A 22,243-nucleotide genomic window follows, 5' to 3' on the forward strand; every position below is an offset into this window, starting at 1 on the left:
AATGACAAGGACCAGGAGATGGAGAACCGACGCAAATCCATCGTTTTGCTCTTTAGTATAACCGGTAGTTTTATATTCTTGTGGGTAGCACGAGTGGTATTTTACATCTATCAACGGGTTTCAAAGACGTTTGTTTATTATTCTGTCACTGACCCCCGTTACATCACAGACGAGATATCGGGAATGCTGCAGATTATGAGTTCCTGCACCAACACTTTTATTTACGCCTTGACGCAGAGCAAGTTCCGAAAGGAGCTCAGAAATATTCTGAAATACCCATTGATTCCGATTATGAAACTCATTAGACGTTAGAAATAAATGTTGTAAGTTATTCAGTTGCCTTCATGTTTCTTATTCTGTACCGCCACTTGTGGGTAAATTTAAACCATGTTATGCATTGAGCTATTAAACTAAAACACGAGAAAACCTGCAGATGCTTGAAGTAGAAAACAACACACACACAATCAGAGTTTACTCTTTTCTACATTTGCTCTCTGGTCTGCTGAGCTCCATTAAGATCTTTGTGTGTTGCCTTAGAGTAACAACCCAACTGTTTACAGCGTCCCAGAGGGATCCACTTTGCACATTACCTCACGCCCCGGTTGCATTGAATGTCGTGGCGAATCATTTACCCCTGTTTCCTGGTTCAAACAGAACTGCCTCATCATGGGGTATACTTCCGTCGGTAATAACCACCATTGCACCCGTCATTATCGGTCCTTTCTTTCACCCTCGTTTTCTCCTCTTTCTCAACTTGTAGGTTCTCCTATCTGACATCATGAACTAGTTCCAGTAGCACAATTTTACTGATTTACATATGAAGACAAAATACCATTGTCTTTACTTCAGAGACTGAGAGAGAGAAAGAGAGAGAGAGAGAGAGAGAGAGAGAGAGAGAGAGAGAGAGAGAGAGAGAGAGAGGAGGGAGATGTTGTGGACATCTGAAATTATGAAAAGCTGATATTAGGTCTCGAAGGAACATAGGGAACCAACAATACAATCACTCTGTGATTCGGGAGACTGAATAGTGACGAGGAAATGACTAGAGTGAGGAGGATTAGCGAAAATCCCAAGGCATTTTATGCATACACTGTAATTAAAATTATACTGGAGAGAGCGCAGGACCACTCAATGATAAAATTGTGAGTTTATACCCGGAGCCAGAATTGGCGTGCGAGGTAGCAAATAAATACTTTGCATTCATTCGACTTCATGAAGAAGTAGGACATGGAGGAAGAAGTGTGTATGGTGATATTCTCAAAGGGATGATAGTTAGGGAATGTGATCAAAGAGCATTAAGGTCGTAAATAACTCGTTGGGTTTTGTTCACTGGATGTCACAGACCACATGCAGGGAAAGATGTAGTTTAACTTGTCATCACGCTCGGAGAGATTCGGCGGGTGCGGGCGCCCGGTGCTCGGCCGGGGGCCGTGGTCGAGTTGTCGGCGACTTGGTCGGCTCCACCACCGGACTTAGTCTGGCGAGGAGGGTGTGCGAACACCCAGCAGGACTAAAAAAAAACAAGGCCTTACAAAGAGTGGATGAGCTCTTTGAGAGCCAACGGCCATCTTCCCTGGAAGAGATTAAAGTCTCACCACGTATCTATTTTTTTGTCGTTGTGCTCACAGAAAGAAAGTGTTTTTTTTTGGAGGATCGATCAGGCGGATAGATCGGTGGCTCTTACAGTGTGAAAAGGGAGTGACTAGTGGGGAGTTGTCCATGTGGCCAACTCTTCCCAGGGATGATGATTCCACATCAGAAGAACGGTCCCCTTTGTTGCGGTCACAGTCGATGACTTTTAAAGGATTTCGGAGGACAACGGGAAGATCGACGGCATCAGCTCGCCTGACAATTCAAATCTCTCCCTGTTTCTCTCTCTCTCTCTCCATCACTACTCAACTCAATACCACGAACTGAACTGAACTTTACTCATTATCGTAAGACTATTTATTTACCAGTAGACTTGAAGAAGCTTTGTTTTCATATACATTGCATACTTACTTATATGTAATCATTGCTAACTTGTTTGATTTACCTGCATTTATATTACTGTATTGCGTAGTTACTAACAAATATCATTAGTTAATAGCAATACCGGACTCCAAAGTGTTTTCTATTTCTGCTGGTTATTTAACCCGTCACGGGGTACATGACAATAAAAATAGTTAGTCACAGGTAAAGTCCTCCCCACCACTAAGAACACCTACAAGGAGGGATGTCACAGGAAAACAGCATTCATCATGAAAACGCGCATTGTCCAGGTGATGCTTGTTTAAGGACGCTGTCTTCAGGAAGGAGTTTCAGGAACGTCAATTCCCACAGCACTAGGTTTAGGAATAGCTTTTCCTCCTAAATGATCAGGCTTTTGAATTAGAGGGGAATAATTGCACTCACCCGAACAATGAGCTCACATCAAAGGGCTCCACAACTCAAGTGATTGATACTGACTTCATATTAATTGTTATTTTATTTCTTATTTACATCAGTTCCTTCAGTTAGTCCTGACGAAGGGTCTCGGCCTGAAACGTCGACTGCACCTCTTCCTACAGATGCTGTTTGGCCTGCTGCGTTCACCAGCAACTTTGATGTGTGTTTCTTATTTATATAATTTGTTTTGTTCTTTGTCGTTTGCACATCGGCGTTTTATCCGACTTTGATGTGTGCTGTTCCTCACTGATTCACTTGTGTTTCCTTGTTTTAATGTGCATGCCCGCAAGAAAATGAACCTCGGTAGTAAACGTTGACACACATGTACTTTGACAATAAACTTACCTAGAACATTGAACTTCATAAAGCATGCCTTGTGAGGTTAGGGTGAGTAAGATCAGGACTTTACTTTGCTGGGAAAGCAGGTTGTAATTCAGCAAAGCCGCTGATAAGTATGCTGCAATATGCAAATTAGACAGAGATTCAGCAGTGCTGAATGATGGCGGAGGGAGGGGAAATTATTTTGCTGATTGAGACCTGAAAGAGTACCGAGGTACTTTGTAGAAACTTTTAAAAATAAAGGGCACCACAGAGAACGTAGGAAGATAGGACAACAGAAGGACAGAGAAGGGAACGTATGTCTGGAGACAGAGGAAGTGAGGAAAGCACGAAATGAACAATTCCGGTCAGTATTCATTAAGAAGACTGTCATCGAGGATAGAGAGATCAGGAAGCATATGTTGATATCCCATGGCACTTTGCTAACAAGGTAATGGGAGCGATGGGACACTCAAAGAATAATAAGATGGACAGATCACCAGGAGTAGATGGGATATATCCCAGGTTATTGAGTGAGTGTGGCAAGAAATCAGGGAACTGGCTCCTTCACAGATAGTCCAGAGGACCGTCACGGTAATGATGCCCGGAATAAAAGAGTTACATGTGAGAAATATTTTAGGACCTTGGGCTTTGGTCGATGGAATTTGGAAGAATGAGTCGGGGATCTCAGTGAAATCTATCGAATATTGACAAGTCGAGTTAGAATGGACCTGGAGAGGATTTTGATGTCGTGCTAGAGTCGAGGACCAGCGGGCACAACCTCAGATAAGGACGTCCCTTTAGAAAAGGAACGAGAAGCAATTTCTGTAGCCAGAAAGTTATGAATTTGTGGAATTTATTGCCACGGATAGCCGTGAAAAGCAAGTAACTGGGTATATTTAAAGCGGCAGTTGAGGAGGTGGACAGGTAGTAAGGGTGTCAAATGTGACGAGGAGAAGGCAGGGGAATGGAGTTGAGAGGAATGATATGTATGATATGATATGTATAAGACCATAAGGCATAGGAGCAGAATTCGGCCATCTGGCCCATCGAGTCTGCTCCGCCATTCAATCATGGCTGATCTTTTTTTTTTCTCTCCTCATGACTCCAGTTCCCAGCCCTCTCCCCATAACCTTTGGTGCCATGTCTAGTCAAAAAGCTACCAAACTCTGCCTTAAATACGCCCAGCGACCTGGCCTCCACAACTGGATGTGGCAATAAATTCCACAAATTTACCACCATTTGGCCAAATAAATCTCTACGCATCTCTGTTTTGAAAGGGCGCCCCTCCATCCTGACGCTGTGCCCCCTTGTCCGAGACTCCCCTACCATGGGAATCACCCTTTCCACATCTACTCTGTCTAGTCCTTTCAACATTCGAATAGTTTCAATTAGATCCCCCTCTCATCCTTCTGAATTCTCGCGAGTACAGTCCCGGAGTCATCAATCATCCTTGTGAACGTCCTCTAGACTCTCTCCAGTGCTAGCCCATATTTTCTAAGATGAGGCACCCAAAACTGTTCACAATACTCAAGGTGAGGCGTCAGCCGTGATGCAATGGCGGAGATCGGTGAGCCGAATAGCCTAATTTTGCTCCTATATCTTCTGGTATTGAGGCCAAATTTGGTGATAAATTAATGATGAATATCGCTTTTCATGACTCACATAACAAACCGCCTGGCGTCCCTGTGACAAAATTTGGAGGCTTGGATGTTTTTAAGTGACAGTTTCAAAAGTGGTCCCCCCGATTAACATGTCGCGGCGAGGATGGGATTCGAACCCACGCGTGCAGAGCACAATGGATTAGCAGTCCATCGCCTTAACCTCTCGGCCACCTCGTCTGCTCTTCCCTCTCTAGTACTCCGAAGTTCTGATTTTCTTCACAGCATTTAAAACTTCTGCTTTAGGCCCACCCATGTGTGTTCAGATTCTAGGCCGAATTACTTTGCTCGCCGTGCTTACCAGAATTCATGGAGTTTGGGTAAGGACAGTTTAGAGAGATATGTGCCAACCATAGAATGGCGGCAGGAAACTAAAGTACAGAGGGACTGATTAGACGAAGCAGTCATGTTTTCCATGATGTGGAGACACGTCTTGCAGAGAAGCTGTCTCCTTAATGAGAAAGCAACGTATTTGCGAGGAGTGTGGGTGCTCAGAAAGAGAAAATAATACATCTGAGTCATTCTTAGGCGGTTTGTGAAAGAGGAGTGATTGAGGAGAAGCCCATTAGCTTGGAGCGAAGTGGGAGGATTGAGTAAAGTTTCTACTGATTTAAATCAGCAGTGACTATGATAGGCAGCCCACTTCCAAGCATTTCGGGCCAGTACTCAGCCAAATAACCCAGGACTATTGTACCTACTTCCACCCCCTTCCCCATCTGCGAAAAAGAGAGAATGTCGCAATGGAAGGAAACGGGCAGGAATGTGAAAGAATATCATCTGAGAGATATTGATCCTGATAACCTTATTGAGCTGTTTAGGCAATTGATCACCGGAGAGCAGTGCTCTGTCTAGGTACTGCGGAGAAAAGGAAATTGATTGGACTGTATTTCTATTCGAACATATCATAAGGTTGTGACACAGAGCAGCCTCAGTATTAATTTCTTAACACTCGATTTTGCCGAAAATACAAGGACAGGGGAGCAAGTGAATAATTAAAGAATCCGTTAAGTTACTTTTTAAAGTTACTTTTGGGTGTTAACAGAGCATACAGCCAGGCGTGCTAACACAATGTAACCAGGTGAGCGGCAAGCACCCTACTATATTTATGACAGATCTTGAATGGTGTTCCAAGCGCTGTAATTAATCAACATTATATCGAGACAATTTAGAGCCAGAAGTCACATATATATCGTTCAGAATTTTAGATCTCGTAGCACCGAAGAATCTAGAAAGTCTTGTGTAATGTTTGATCCCTCTGTCCTTACAAAAAGTGAAGCTTGAAGACTTGGTGAAAAGTTATCACGTGTGAATAAGAAAGTGCAGTTTTACACTTATAAGGGGGGTAACACAGGAAAGTAATATACCTCCAGCAAGGCGATAAAAACGATAGTTCCGGACTGGATTCGGTGGGGAGATGTTCCCAGTAGAGTGTCCAAATATATTCATTTCGCGGTGGTAATGGGGATTACTAATCCCGATACCATACAGCAAGAGGTTCATTTAATAAAAATCCTCTTCCTTCTGAGTCACGCAGCCAGCTTTCCCTACATGCAATGCTGTCTGACTTTCTAGAGTCGCAAACCATTTATAACCAGGTCAAACTCCTTTCAAAATTAATACACCCCACATAGACTATTCTGACTTCATCTGTATGTATTTCTTTTTCACCTTTTTAAAGAATTCAGTAAGATACCCCTCGCAAAACCGTGCTGACTATCCCGAACCAGAATAAGTTTCTCCAGATACTCATAATTTCCGTCTCTCAGAATCCTCTCCAATAGATTGCGCATTACTGATGGAAGACCCACGGGCCTGTAAATCTCAGGACTATCCCTGTTGCATTTCTTGAACAAAAGTAAAACATTTACTATCCTCCAGTCATCTGGTACTACTCCTGTGGCCAGGGAAGACGCAAACGGCATGGCTAAAAGCGCAGTAATATATTCGCCCGCTTTCTCTAATTACCTGGCGTACATCCCTTCCTGCAATGGGCAATGATTTATTTTAATATTTTACATGTTTCCAGAGCATAATTCGTAACGTTGCCATGCCCAATCATATCTGCCTTTTTTACGTAATATCAACATTCATAAAAGTCGCGCTCACTGGTGAATACCGAAGCAAAATATCACTAAGGACCTTTACTGCTTCCTTGCACTGCAGACACATGCTTCCTCTTTTGTTTCTCATCTATCCCACCCTTTCTCTCTCTCGCCATCCTTCTGCTCTTCACTTACGTTAATGCGACTCTACAAGACCTTCCTATGTCCCCTGCTAAGTTCATCGCTATTTTTCTTCCTGGCTAACTTGTGACTTTCCATAGCCCTGCCTGATCCTTTCTTCTGAACCTCAAGAATCTTTCCTTCTTCTTCTTGATGAAGTGTTCCATATCTCTTGTCAACCAGCATTACTTTACAGTACCTACCGTTTCTTCTGTCAATGAGAGAAGTCTATACCGAACCCCAATCAAGTGCTCCATTAACAATCATCTGTTGCCATTCCAAGAACCACACTATTTTCCAAATTCGGCTTCCAAATTCCCACCTAATAACAGCATTTAAATACATTCCATACTGTCAGCTCCTATCCCACTGTAAGGTTATATTAAATGTTGAATAGTTGACCCACGAGTAGATCTGTTTCATCTTGTGGTACTAGATCCCTGACGAACATTGCTCTAGTCCGCCCGCTCGCTTATTGAGGAATTCTGACATATCTGAACCTTTTAACCTCAGAAAGTACCAATCAATATTAGAGAAGTTTAAGTTTCTTGTGACAACAACTCTGCTAATATGGCACCAGTCCAAAATCTATCTCCGTACTTTTTTTTTTTTTGTAAATAAGGTGCGGGGTGTATGGAACACTCCCAAACGTGTGATTGCTCTATTTCAGCTTCTGAGATCAACTCACCGTCTATCAATTGTAATCACTCCACGGTCTCTTCGCCTCCTACAGTTGTGTTACTATCATAGTGTGCTTCAGTGACACTCACTTTGCCCTCATTTACCCGACTCTGTCCATTTTGAAACATCTGAACTGGGGTATGTCCAAAAGCCATTCTTGCCCTTGTGTTTGTCAAGTCTCTGCGTTAGTTTGGAATAAATTAACCAATGTAACAATCACGCCAGCCCTTTAAGAGTTTAGCCAGTTTTCCACCTTAACTGTATGAAGTATGCAACCTTCTGCGGTTTTTTGCAATTTCAGGATGACCAGGCAAGTTATTGTTTGAATTCATGACCTATTCATTTTTCAAATTGTTTTATGAGAGAACTCCTCAGAATTGCAACTGACATGCTGGTTATCTACACAGATGGCCATTTAATGTAAACACATACTTCATTCCATTCCTTAGCTCTTTTCTGAATTTCCTCTGTGTCAGTGTATAGATACAAGTATTGGTGCACATACTCAGAATTTGCAACATGAACCCAAGTTGTTGTAATATATATACCGGGGAATTCAAATATCTGTCCTGATATAAATAGTTTTCCGTTTGCCATTTCAGGGAATGAGCTACATAGGGCATCCAAAATAATATGAAATTAGCTGATATTGCAAACAACAAAATCATCGATTTTCTGCGGTTTTCCATCTCGGTATCCTTCTGATTATCGCTGCTGTTCCGAAGCCCTCTGCGGACTCTATTTACCGCAATGATATGTCTTACTGTTAACCCATTGAACACTAGAATTAAGCCGATTGGCAGCAACGGTGTTAAAATGCTATCGAGTAACTCTACTACTTTCCACACGGGTAAAGTCGCGTGTTCGTGAGTGAAGGCACAACGCCACGGGATGTTGTCAATGATGACGTAAGGTTCAACGGCAAAGTAAAACGGGACACTTCTCCCGCAGCTCACGATAACCACGGTCACCATAACCACCGTTGCTGTTCTCTCAGTGCAGTATCGGTCCCGGAGCTTTCGACAACATATTGCGATGAAACGATCGAAGGTAAAACTGACCGTAAACCAAACAGAACAGTCCCGCGTTACAATCCTAAATACAAGTGTCAGAGCGCATACAGGAGTGATGAGCAGAGATCTAGAATAAATGTGGATATTGTTGGTCTGTTCCACGAAAGCAACAACGATAACCACCATCAGATCAGCTGTTGCCATTCCAACCAGGTAACGGGTGATGCATTTGGAGAGTCCGCATTTTCCCCGGGATAAGATCACAATCGCCGTTAAATTAACTACAAGAAATTTGGAGGAAAAAAATAACACAGAATTATCGTTAGCTGCAAGTGTCTGAGTCCCACCATTCTTCCAATGCTATGCAGGGTATAGTTTTTTTGGAAGTAAAAATCAGAAGTTCAACGTGTGCCGGCTCCGTCGGTGCACTCTGGCTGGTGGATAATAACAGACTGGAGTGTCAGTGGGTTGGCCACCTTCCGACAGTTTGGAGCGAGGCATCTGATTTCCAAGACTCACGGACCGATGAGCAGCCGATCGCTCCAGTGAACAGCACCATTTCCTTTACAATAGGTGAAACAGCGGAAGGGATTGTTTTTAGTAAGATTAATGAGGTTGAAAACATACGTTGAAATTGAATGACTATGGAAGAACTGACATGCATATCGATATTCGACTGGACTGTTATTTGAAAAAGCTGCCGATCTGCAAAAGGGACAGCTGTCGCCTTCAGAAAGCCAAGCAACATCAAACTACGAATCTATGGCAATATAGGCAACAACGTATTTGACAAAAGAGATACAAAAATATCATATCAAAAATATGGAAACTGAATTTAAAAATAACTGATAGGACGTTTGAATTCTCAATTCTGGAAATTCTTTTCAGACAAGGGTAACATCTGTGCTGACTAAAATTCCGAACAGTGCAGTGGAACAAAAGCAAGACGACGGCACCCTATATATAGTGACCAGCTCCAGTATCTTACCAGGGACACCGATCGCTACAATTGCAGGATAGTAAATGCCTGCGATGTAGTAAATCGCTGGATATCCCATAATCCCGTCAGAGGCAGCGTTCAGTTGCACGGAACGATCCAACTGCTTATATGGACCGGTGATCGGTTTTACAGAGTTATATGTAATTCAGAATAATTCCTCTGAGGAATTAGTGTGGTTATCACATCAGTCACATGAGGGACAAGCAGCTACAAAACACCGACATTTTTTTTTTTTTTTCTCATTCCGAAACCGTGCAATATTTTTTCTTCCCAAGGGATGTTACATGTTCTTTACTTTCAAGCAAACAAATAATATGAACGTCACCAATGCAATTTCCAAGACTCCTGGCTTCAGCTGCTGAAATGGGACATTTTCTGATCAGTGTTGTTTCTAACATAGACAATCGTCCTGAACAATGAACATGGACAAGCAGCTCCAAACAGATTGATTTTGTCACATTGGGCGGAGCACATTCGCTTCTGACAATAAGGGCGGGAGTTTAGCTCAGGTGGTGAAATCCAGTACACGTCTTTATTGAAAGAGAAGATAGTTTCATTCTTTTCATTCGTTTGCACCATTTATTTCGAGTGGTTTGAATGCTGGAAGTCACAGAAACAACTGATGACATGTATCACAATAAAACACGCTGCAGTAATGTTTTTCAAAGCATATAAAAGAGATCGAGAGCAATATTCCAGGGACATTTGATAATAAAATGGTACACCCCCAGATGACATTAGCTGCGTTTTGTGGTCCGATTGTTGAATGTTCTTTTCCAGTGAACACATCGGCCGTTCGTTATGAAGCACAGAATATCGACATCTACATCTACTTCACTACTTACCCCATAACCGTGACGTGTGGTGCAGTTCATTTAAGTTTAAGGACATTAACCAGAGCTGCAACAATTTTACCACCATTTCCCCATCCATATTTGGTTTGAACAGAAGTAGAAATTGAAATATGTGATCTGTCAGCAGGTTCCCAGGCAGGTCTATTACTTGCCACGAAAAGTGAATTAAAAACCGTAAAATACAATACATTTTATTCGCACTGATATTATTTGCTGAAACTCCAAAGTACCGATCATTCCCTCATAAAACACAGCTGAGTCATCACGTTTTGCTTCTTCAGTTGAAAATCGTATGCTGTCTTCCATTTTCCATTCAGACACATCAAACTCAAACAACATGATTCCAACACTCTATTAGTGTAAGAAGCCGAATAGTTGATTCGTTGAATGTCACGAGTCTGCTACAGGGATTGTTGTTAGGTCCGTTGTTATTTATCATCCATGTGGTAGGATATTGCCCAAACACTAAGATTGTATACAGAATTGTTTTGATTACATGTATGTACAGTCGCATACAATGGGCAGTCAGATGTGCAATCAGATCAATATGCGTTGATAAATCTGATGGCTGGGTGAAAGAGGCTTTCCCGGAGCCTATTGGTCCTGATCTTCATGCTGCGGAATCACTTACCAGACTGGAGTACCTGAAACAGTTTATGGTTGTCGTGGTTTGAGTCCCAATTGATCTTTCTGTCTTTTTTACCCATCTGCTGCAGTAGATATCCTGCGGAGAGCGTGTTTAGCATCCTTAGGTTCTCTGCAGTACCCTGCGATTGTGTGTAGTACAGCCCACGTACTAGGCGGTGACCCAGCCAGTCAGTATGCTGTCGACGATGGAAAGTCCTGAGAACTGGGGGACTCATGCTAAACCTCTTCAGGCGTCTGAGGTGAAAGAGGCGCTGATGTTCCTTTTTCACCACCCAGCTATTATGTAGAGTCCAGGTGAGATCCTCGGTGATGTGTAAACGGAGGAACTGGAAACTACTCATCCTCTCAACTAAAGTCACATTGATGGAGTCCCAATGATTGAGCCCATGGAATTACGGGAAAGTTACATACGTGGATAGAGCGTTGGCTGATTGGCAGGAAACAGAGAGTGGGAATAAAGGGATCCTATTCTCGTTGGATGCCGGTTACCAGTGGTGCTCCGCAGGGATCAGTGTTGGGACGGCTTCTTTTCACATTGTATATCAACGATTTAGATTATGGAATACATGGCTGTGTGGCTAAGTTTGCTGACGATACGAAGATAAGTGGAGGGGCCGGTAGTGCTGAGGAAACGGAGAGTCTGCAGAGAGACTTGGATAGATTGGAAGAATGGGCAGAGAAGTGGCAAATGAAGTACAATGTTGGAAAGTGTATGGTTATGCACTTTGGCAGAAAAATAAACGGGCAGACTATTATTTAAATGGGGAAAGAATTCAAAGTTCTGAGATGCAACGGGACTTGGGAGTCCTCGTACAGGATACCCTTAAAGTTAACCTCCAGGTTGAGTCAGTAGTGAAGAAGGCGAATGCAATGTTGGTATTCATTTCTAGAGGAATAGAGTATAGGAGCAGGGATGTGATGTTGAGGCTCTATAAGGCGCTGGTGAGACCTCACTTGGAGTACTGTGGGCAGTTTTGGTCTCCTTATTTAAGAAAGGATGTGCTGACGTTGGAGAGGGTACACAGAAGATTCACTAGAATGATTAGAGGAATGAGAGGGTTAACATATGAGGAACGTTTGTCCGCTCTTGGACTGTATTCCTTGGAGTTTAGAAGAATGAGGGGAAACCTCATAGAAACATTTCGAATGTTAAAAGGCATGGACAGAGTGGATGTGGCAAAGTTGTTTCCCATGATGGGGGAGACTAGTACGAGAGGGCATGACTTAAGGATTGAAGGGCGCCCTTTCAGAACAAAACTGCGAAGAAATGTTTTTAGCCAGAGGGTGGTGAATCTATGGAATTTGTTGCCACGGGCAGCAGTGGAGGCAAAGTCATTGGGTGTATTTAAGGCAGAGATTGATAGGTATCTGAGTAGCCAGGGCATCAAAGGTTATGGTGAGAAGGCAGGGAAGTGGGACTAAATAGGAGAAAATGGATCAGCTCATGATAAAATGGCGGAGCAGACTTGATGGGCCGAATGGCCTACTTCTGCTCCTTTGTCTTATGGTCTTATGGTCTTATGTCAATAGGGACTGGCCTGTCTCTGTTCCTTCTGTAATCTACGATCAGCTTGTTTGTTTTTGTCTACATTCAGGGAGCTACGGGAGGAGAAGATGGCGGCGCGACGCAGCTCGCAGTGGCCACTCCGTGGTGATATCTGTTATCTGTCAGTAGGGTGCCGTGCACAATCCTGATTTGATGGAGACAGACGTGAGAGCATGGAAGAACATCTGAAATGCCTGCTTCACTGCTGCTGCTACTGTGTGATCCAGAATCTCCGGAACGGAAGGCCCCGAGTCCTCGGCTTTGCTTGTCGAAAGCTCAAGGGGGATACTAGAGGAAGTTATTTTACTCAGAGCGTAGTCGGTGCGTGGAATACACTGCCTGAGTCAGTGGTGGAGGCAGATACACTAGAGAAATTTAAGAGACAACTAGACAGGTATATGGAGGAATTTGAGGCGGGGGTTTATATGGGAGGTAGGGTTTGAGGGTCGGCACAACCAATGTGGGCCGAAGGGCCTGTACGGTGCTGTACTCTTCTATGTTCTATATTCTATGGCGGGAAGCGAAACCCGGATGATCTTCTCAGCTGACCTCACTATCCAGTGCAGGGTCTTGTGATCCGATACGGTTTTAATTTCCGAACCAGGCAGTGATGAAGCTGCTCGGGATGCTCTCAATACAATCTCTGTAGAATGTAGTGAAGATGGGGGGTGAGAGATGGACTTCTCTCAGCCTTCGCAGAAAGTAGAGACGCTGTTGCGCTTCCTATCTACGGACCTGGTGCTGAGGGACCAGGTGAGATTGTCCGCCAGGTGAACACCAAGAAATTTGGTGCTCTTAACGATCTCTACGGAGGAATCATCGATGTTCAGCGGAGAGTGGTCGTTCGGTGTCCTCCTGAAGTCAACAACCATACCCTCATGATTTACTGTGCACGTGTATTTATGCCCCACTGCGCAGTACATCTTTATTTAGAAGTTTAATACAAATTTTATCACCTTCCCTCAATCAGTTATTTTCTGTTCCGACTTTCAGCATAAGCTGGTGATTCTGCAACATGTTTAATATTACCACCAGTGTGGTTTTGCTTTAAAACATACGCAGGCACAATATATTCTCTGTTACTCTGTTTTTGGAAGTAAGTGCGACAGCAGCGGCAGAGAATCCTTGTCATGGTCCGGATCGGGGTCCCTTTAAATTTACCTTGTTTATGTTGCGATCCGAACCGTTGATTTCATGTTTTCCCGTGTTCCTCGGCTTTGGTGATTATAGGCAATTAACGCTCGGCCGAACTGGTAGTTTATAGTCTCCGGCTTTCAGCCGTTCGGCGCGGGAGTGTTTGTAAAGTCACGGTATGTCAATGTTATCTGGCCGAAGCAAGCCTTGTCTCCGCCCGAAGCGAGTGCCGGTAATTCGCCTTTCCTTACCGGAACAACCCTGTCCAGTTACCTCTCGGAAGCGAGCCTGCAAAGTTTCCTCACCGAGGTGGGTCCGTCAGTTAGCCCGCCGGAGGAAATCAAGAACCGCTGTCTAGTGTTCCCGGGCCGAGTCCAGAGCTCGCCACTACCCGGAGGCTCCAAGTCAAGTCCTGGCCTTGGCGGCCTTCAAGCACAAAGTCAAGCCCTGTCCCTGGCGGCATTCACCCTGTCCCTGGCGCCAATCAGGCAACAAGCACCAAGTCAAGTCCTGGCCCTGGCAGCATTCAAGCACCAAGTCAAGTCCTGTCCCTGGCGGCATTCAAGCACTAAGTGCTTCAACTTGATCATGGACAAGGATAGATCTGGTCCTAGGGTTGAGGTTCTTAATTGGAAGAAGGCCAAATTTGAAGAAATGAGAAAGGATCTAAAAAGTGTGGATTGGGACAGGTTGTTCTCTGGCACGGATGTGATCGGCAGGTGGGAAGCCTTCAAAGCAGAAATTTTGAGAGTGCAGAATTTGTATGTTCCTGTCAGGATTAAAGGCAAGGTGAATAGGAATAAGGAACCTCGGTTCTGAAGGGATATTACAACTCTGATAAAGAAGAAGAGGGAGTTGTATGACGTGTATAGGAAGCAGGGAGTAAATAAGGTGCTTGAGGAGTATAAGAAGTGCAAGAAAATACTTAAGAAAGAAATCAGGAGTGCTAAAAGAAGACATGAGGTTGCCTTGGCAGTCAAAGTGAAGGATAATCCAAAGAGCTTTTACAGGTATATTAAGAGCAAAAGGATTGTAAGGGATAAAATTGGTCCTCTTGAAGATCAGAGTGGTCGGCTGCAGAACCAAAGGAAATGGGGGAGATCTTAAATAGTTTTTTTGCGTCTGCGTTTACTAAGGAAACTGGCATGAAGTCTATGGAATTAAGGGAAACAAGTAGTGAGATCATGGAAACTGTACAGATCGAAAAAGGAGGAGGGCCTTGCTGTCTTGAGGAAAATTAAAGTGGATAAATCCCCGGGACCTGACAGGGTGTTCCCTCGGACCTTGAAGAAGACAAGTGTTGAAATTGCAGGGGCCCTGGCAGAAATATTTAAAATGTCGCTGTCTACAGGTGAGGTGCCGGAGGATTGGAGAGTGGCTCATGTATTCCGTTGTTTAAAACAGGATCGAAAAGTAATCCGGGAAATTATAGGCCAGTAAATTTAACGTCGGTAGTAGTTACGTTATTGGAGGGAGTACTAAGAGACAGAATCTACAAGCATTTGGATAGACTGGGACTTATTAGGGAGAGTCAACATGGCTTTGTGCATGGTAGGTCATGTTTGACCAATCTATTGGAGTTTTTCGAGGAGGTTACCAGGAAAGTGGATGAAGGGAAGGCAGTGGCAATTGTCTACATGGACTTCAGTAAGGCCTTTGACATGGTCCTGCATGGGAGGTTAGTTAGGAAAATTCAGTCGCTAGGTATACATGGAGAGGTGGTAAATTGGATTAGACATTGGCTCGATGGAAGAAGCCAGAGAGTGGTGGTAGAGAATTGCTTCTCTGAGTGGAGGCCTGTGACTAGTGGTGTGCCACAGGGATCAGTGCTGGGTCCATTGTTATTTGTCATCTATATCAATGATCTGGATGACAATGTGGTAAATTGGATCAGCAAGTTTGCTGATGATACAAAGACTGGAGGTTTAGTAGACAGTGAGGAAGGTTTTGAGAGCCTGCAGAGGGACTTGGGCCAGCTGGAAAAATGGGTTAAAAAATGGCAGATGGAGTTTAATACTGACAAGCGTGAAGTGTTGCACGTTGGAAGGACAAACCAACGTAGAACATACAGGGTTAATGGTAAGGCACTGAGGAGTGCAGTGGAACAGAGGGATCTGGGAATACAGATACAAAATTCCCTAAAAGTGGCGTCACAGGTAGATAGGGTCGTAAAGAGAGCTTTTGGTACATTGGCCTTTATTCATAAAAGTATTGAGTATAAGAGCTGGAATGTTATGATGAGGTTGTATAAGGCATTGGTGAGGCCGAATCTGGAGTATTGTGTTCAGTTTTGGTCACCAAATTACAGGAAGGACATAAATAAGGTTGAAAGAGTGCAGAGAAGGTTTACAAGGATGTTGCCGGGACTTGAGAAACTCAGTTACAGAGAAATGTTGAATAGGTTGGGACTTTATTCCCTGGAGCGTAGAAGAATGAGGGGGGATTTGATAGAGGTATATAAAATTACGATGGGTATAGATAGAGTGAATGCAAGCAGGCTTTTTCCACTGAGGCAAGGGGAGGAAAAAAACAGAGGACATGGGTTTTGGGTGGGGGGGGGAGTTTAAAGGGAACATTAGGGGGGGCTTCTTCACACAGAGAGTGGTGGGAGTATGGAATGAGCTGCCAGACGAGGTGGTAAATGCGGGTTTTTTTGACATTTATGAATAAATTGGACAGATACATGGATGGGAGGTTTATGGAGGGATATGGTCCGTGTGCAGGTCAGTGGGACTAGGGAGAAAATGGTTCGGCACAGCCAAGAAGGGCCAAAAGGCCTGTTTCTGTGCTGTAGTTGCTATGGTTTCTATGGTAAGTCAAATCCTGTCCCTGGCGGCATTCAAGCACCAAGTCGAGTCCTCTCCCTGGCGGCATTCAAGCACGTGGTCAAGTCCTTCCCTGGCGGCATTCAAGCACGTGGTCAAGTCCTTCCCTGGCGGCATTCAAGTACCAAGCCAAGTCCTGGTCCTGGCGGCATTCAAGTACCAAGTCAAGTCCTGTCCCTCGTGGTCTGTGATTCCTGTCCTACCCCCTGTCTGAATCCCTTCTCTGTCCCTCTCGCCTCCAGCCCTCGTCTGCAACTCGGTCTAGTTCTATCGCTGGAGCTAGATAGGAACTGTGTTGTTGTTTGATGTTTGTCTTGTCTTGTCCTCGCCTCCGTGGGGTAAGTCAGGCCATCTTGCCATTGCCCCGCGGAGGGTCATGAGTCCCGGGCCTATGTCCTATACCCAAGAAGGGGTCTCGGCTCTCTGTTCTGTGTGCGAGTCCCGGCCCTATGTGCTGTACCCAAGGAGGGGTCCCGGCTCTCTGTTCTGTGTGTGAGTCCCAGCCCTATGTGCTGTACCCAAGGAGGGGTCCCGACTCTGTATTCTGTGTATGTGTGCATGGGTCCATGTACCTGCTCCCCTAGACCGAGGCTCTGTGTTCCCATGTTCGTCCTCTCCCGAGCCCATATCATGTCCTTGCCTGGTTCTGGGGTCCGAGCCCGAGGCAAGACACAGATATTGGGTCCTTGCCTAGTCTCTGGCTCGGAGTCCATACCCTAGCCTCTTCATGTCTCCTCTAGTTCTGGGAGCCGATTCCGAGTCCTAGTCTAGACCTTTGGTACCAGCCTAGTCGTAGTCCTTAGTCCTTATCCAGTCCGCTATTCCTACTCCTGCCTTGCTCTCCTGGTTTCGAAGAATAAACTAAATTTAATTAACCTCACAAGATGTGTCTTGCGTTTGGGTCCACCCTTGCTCGCAATGCCCCCGCCACTGTGACAATCCTGTCTGTAATGCAGGGACAACTTGCATACAACCAAAGAACCCAGTACTTGGTCACAAGTCTGATCCCCTTCCCCATTTACGAACAGCGGGAAAGTCGCAATGGAAGGCAAAAGGACAGGAATCTGAAAGAACAATATAATTTGTATTACGTGCCTCTGCCTCAGCTTTTGAGAGATATTGATCGTGATCTTGAGACATTACTGGCTGCGGATAACTATAGTGAGCTGTTACAGGCAACTGATCAGCGCGAGAGCAGTGTTATGTCCAGATACTGCAGAGGAAAGGAAATTGATTGGAATGTGTTCCTATGCGAGCGTATCAAAATGCCATAACACATAGCAGCTTTATGAAGCCTCAGATTTACGTTATTAACATTCGACTTTTCCTAAAACACAAGGAACACGTGAAGAATTAACGATTCTGCTATGTTACTTTTGTGTACTAGAAGCGGATACCGCTAGAGGTGCTAACAATATGTAATCATATGAGCGGCAGCATACAACCAGAATAATATAAGGCATAGGAGCAGGGGTAGGCCATTTGGCCCATCAAGTCTTCTCCGCCATTTAATAAAATAATGGCCAATCTGACTATGCACTCATCTCCACCTACTTGTCTTTTCCCCATAACCCTTCCTTACTCTGGAATATATTATCCAACATTGACTTAAATATATTTACTGGGGTAGCCTCTACTGCTTCATTCGGCAGGGAAATCCGCAGATTTTAGACTCTCTAAAAACAGGTCATCCTCATCTCTGTTCAAATTCTACATCGCCGAATCCTAAGGCTATGTTCCCAGTTTCTAGTCTCATCCACCAGTGGAAACAACTTTCCTGCTTCTATCTTATCTATCCCTTTCATAGTTTTATGTGTTTCTAAAGCGTGTAGCTCCAGGGAAGGGTCTTCAAAGGAGCCCTGAAGACAGAAGAAAAAGATATTAAAGATAGAAATAGAGCTGTTTCCGAAGATGCGAGCAAAGCAGTCTCCATAAGGCGCCATCATCCTAAGCTGTTCCCTCTGATTATAAGAAATATACATTCACTCCATCACTAAGGCGTTAAAGACCATACTTCCGGATTGGAGGTCGGTGTGGCAAAGGTCCCAGTAAGGAGTCCAAACCTGTTACTTCAGCGGTGGTAATGGGGATTATTAAACCTGATACTATAGAACAAATCGGTCACTTAACCTCAATCCTATCTTCCGTCAGTGATTGGAGGTGAGAGCCCGCTTAATTCGTTAGAGAGTTGATCACGTGGTGACGTCATGATTTCAATATGTTCAATATTAACTTGCGTACCTATCAGCGTTCGTCTGCTTTCGACTCAAAAGTATTTCCTAAATGTTGTATGATACTAATTATAGATTATTTGTTAACTGTACAACACTTAAGAGTATGTCATACTCTGCGATAGTTTTAGGCGTGAACGCATTGAGAATGTAAAATATTGCACAAGAACTGGACATTTGTGAGTTCAGTTGAAAGAGAAACAGAGGGAAAACAACTCTGAATCAAGCGAAAGCGAGTCGTGTGATTTTTAGGATTGCATTGAAAAGATGTTTAAATTAATCCTTTCTTTGACAATAAGATCTCACTGCCTACAAATGTTTGCTTCATTGGTTGAAATGATTTTGCACGAAATGTGACCACCAGACTGCTTCGTTTTCCGAAATTGTATAACGTCTTGGTGTATGGGGGCCGCAATTACACACATCTGGTTTCCCTTTGTTCTTTATCAGATTTGATAAGGACTTTCACTCTAGGAATTAACTGTTTATTCTATACACGCAAGCTACAGGCGACAGTTTTGAAGGAAGAAACGTTGGAGCTTAGATTTTTGTTTTGCCTTACCTGCGTATTCAGATTGTGTTCTTACGTTTGTTTGCTTTGGTATTGATTTCAGAGGGAGACCTATTCAACACTGGCCATGTGAAATCGAGGTTAAAGGGACCGAGATATGAGTGTCTCTATTTCGGGTACGACAAACCCGCTGTTAAATTCATATTAAGACAAATTCGTGTGTACTTGAATTGGGAATTTGACATTCGCATTCTAGGAGGCTGGTTCATTTCGGGAGCACAAAAGGATGCTGCTGAACTATTTGAAATGATGATTATGAGTTGCAGGGTTCCATTGGAAAAGATTGTTTTGATGTAATCGTAGCATCCACCCCGTAATAAATAAACGGGATTTCAGTTTAGATAGCGTGCAGTTTCAGTCCGGATTCAGTATTTTGCTTTCAGCATCAGCCCTAACTCAGTAAGTTCTCCAAGTGCTGCAGGACGGTCAAATTAATGTCGGTCTGTCAGAACACTGTAATAGCAGAGTCTAGATATAGTTGTAGAGTGGCCTAAGGATTATACCTTCCTTGTGGAACATCTCTATCCACTGCCAAATCGGCCTTCCCTTGGTTAGCTAGTTCTGAATCTATACAGCCAGGTTTCACTGGATCCCAGGCCAAATGACGTTCTGGATGCCTGCACCATACGGAACCCAGTCAAACACCATAACAATTAATATACCTCAGATCTACTGTTCTGAATTCATCCGCCTACCTTTCACTTTTTCATGGAATTCATTCTGGTTCATCAGGGACGGCCTCCCTCAGAAAGCTACGCTGACTCGCCCCAACCAGGATAGGGTTCTGCAGATACTCATAAATTCTGTCTCTAAGAAACCTTTTCAATAGCTTGCCCACTACTGAACAAAGACTCACTGGCCTGTAATTCTCAGGACTACCTTACATTCCTTGAATAAAGAAATAATTTTTTGCCATTCTGTGTCGCCAGTGATGACGCAAATGTCATGTCCAAAAGCCCAGCAATACCTTCGCTTGTTTTCTCTAATTACCAGGAGAATATCCCATCTAGCACCGGGGAAAGATTTATTTTAATGTTTTGCCAGTTTCTAGCTCGTAATTCTAAGCGTCGGCATGTCCCAGTACAACTGCCCTTTTTCGCTGTATCCACGTTGACAATGTCAAACTCACTGGTGGCTCCACGAGGCCTTCTCAGGTCCCCTTTTAATTCTTCTAAATCCATTGTTAAATCCCTCCTGGCTACATTGTGACTTTCTACAGCCCTGCCTGACCCTTTCTTCCAAAACCTTAAGAATGTTTATTTCTTCTTCTTGAAGAGGCGTTCAATATCTCTTATCAACCAGGGTTACTGTACACAGCAATCGGTTCTCCGCCTCAGTGAGGCAAGCCTATACTGAACCCCAGTCTAGTTCTCCATTAACAATCTCCATGTTTCTACTGTGCATTTGAGGGAAGAAATCACTTCCCAAATTCGGCTACTAAGTTCCTCCCTAATAGCATCAATTACACGCATTCCATACTATCTTCCCCTATCCTAGCATAAGGTATTAGTCAATGTCGAACAGCTGTGCTCTATTGTCGTGAAATGCTGACCTGCGGAGAGATCTGTTAACCGATCCATTTCACTTTCCAGTACTAGTTCTAGGCTGGATTGTTCGCTAGACCGCTTCTCCATTTATTGTGCCAGCACTCTTTCCTGGATACAACTGAGAAAATCTGTCACGTCTAAACTTTTAACCAGAGGAAGTACACATGAATATTAGTGAAGTTGCCTGTGCCAGCTGCGCGTTAATATGGCACCTGTGCAAAATCTATCTCCCGATCTGTCACTGTCTCTCTGTGTTGTTTTCGTTTTGGTGATGGGAGCTCTGTACATAATACTCTCAAACGAGTGTTTGTTCCCTTCCTGCTTCTGAGTTCTACTCACAGTCTATTAACAAACAAACCCATCACTGTGTCGTCCCTTTCCACAGCTGTGACACTATCGCACTCTTCCTGTATTTAAAACACGTTCTCTTTATTCTCTTTTACCTGACTATGAAACATCTCACCCCGAAGAATCCGGAAGTCATCCCTCCCCTAGTGATTGAATTGACTTTATTTCCTACGTCCTTCACATACATGAGGAATAAAATCTTTAGGTTACGTCTCCGTCTAAATGTGTAATGTGCAATCACAGTAATTTATAGTAAATAGAACAGTCAATGTAACATAGAAAAACAGTCAAATCAGCGTGAGTTAATCAGTTTGATGGCCTGGTTGATGAAGTTATCCAGGAGCCTGCCAGTCCTGGCTTTTATTCTGCGGTACCTTTTCGTGGATGACTGTCAAGTCTCTGCGATAGTTTGGAAATCATTCACTTCAGGATAACCAGGCACATGACTGTTTGAATTTATGACATTATGCCAAACCTAATCATGTAATCTAAAACTGCGCTGAATACCAATTGGAGTGGGCATTATCTACACAGACGGCCATTTAACGTAAACACATACTTCATTCCACCCTTAAGCTCTTGCCTGAATTTCCTCTGTGTCAGTGTATAGATACAAGTATTGGTACACACACTGAGAGTCTGCAACATGAACCCAAATTGCTGTAGTATATATACCGGGGAACTCAAATATCTGTCCTGATAAAAGTAATTTTCCAATTGCCATTTCAGGGAATGAGCTACATAGGGCATCCAAAGTAATACGAAATTAGCAGAAATTGCAAACAGTAATATTATCGATTTTCTGCGGTTTTCTACTTCGGTATCTTTCAGATTATCGTTGCTCTTCCGAAGCCCTCTGCGGACTCTATTTGCCACAATGATAAGTCTTACTGTTAACCCATTGAACACTAGAATTAAGCCGATTGGTAGCAACGGTGTTAAAATGCTATCCAGTAATTCTAATCCTTTCCACACGGGTAAAGTAGCGTATTCCTGTGAGAAGGCGCAACGCCACGGTATGTTGTCAATAATGACGTAAGGTTCAAAGGCAAAGTAAAACGGGACACTTCTCCCGCAACTCACTATAACCACCGTCACCATAACCACCGTTGCTGTTCTGTCAGTGCAGTATCGTTCCCCGAGCTTTCGACAACATATGGCGACGAAATGATCGAAGGTAAAACTGACCGTAAACCAAACAGAACAGTCCCTCGTTA

The 22,243-nt window shown here is 43.8% G+C and overlaps 1 non-coding gene across 1 annotated transcript; it reads right to left on the minus strand.

Moving 5' to 3' along the window:
- Positions 1-4,504: 4,504 nt before the first annotated feature.
- On the minus strand, positions 4,505-4,586 carry trnas-gcu (transfer RNA serine (anticodon GCU)). Its single transcript has one exon. It is a non-coding gene; the product is annotated as a tRNA-Ser (tRNA).
- Positions 4,587-22,243: the final 17,657 nt, after the last annotated feature.

This window comes from Mobula birostris, chromosome 13, assembly GCF_030028105.1.
Source record: "Mobula birostris isolate sMobBir1 chromosome 13, sMobBir1.hap1, whole genome shotgun sequence".
Classification (NCBI taxonomy): Eukaryota; Metazoa; Chordata; class Chondrichthyes; order Myliobatiformes; family Myliobatidae; genus Mobula; species Mobula birostris.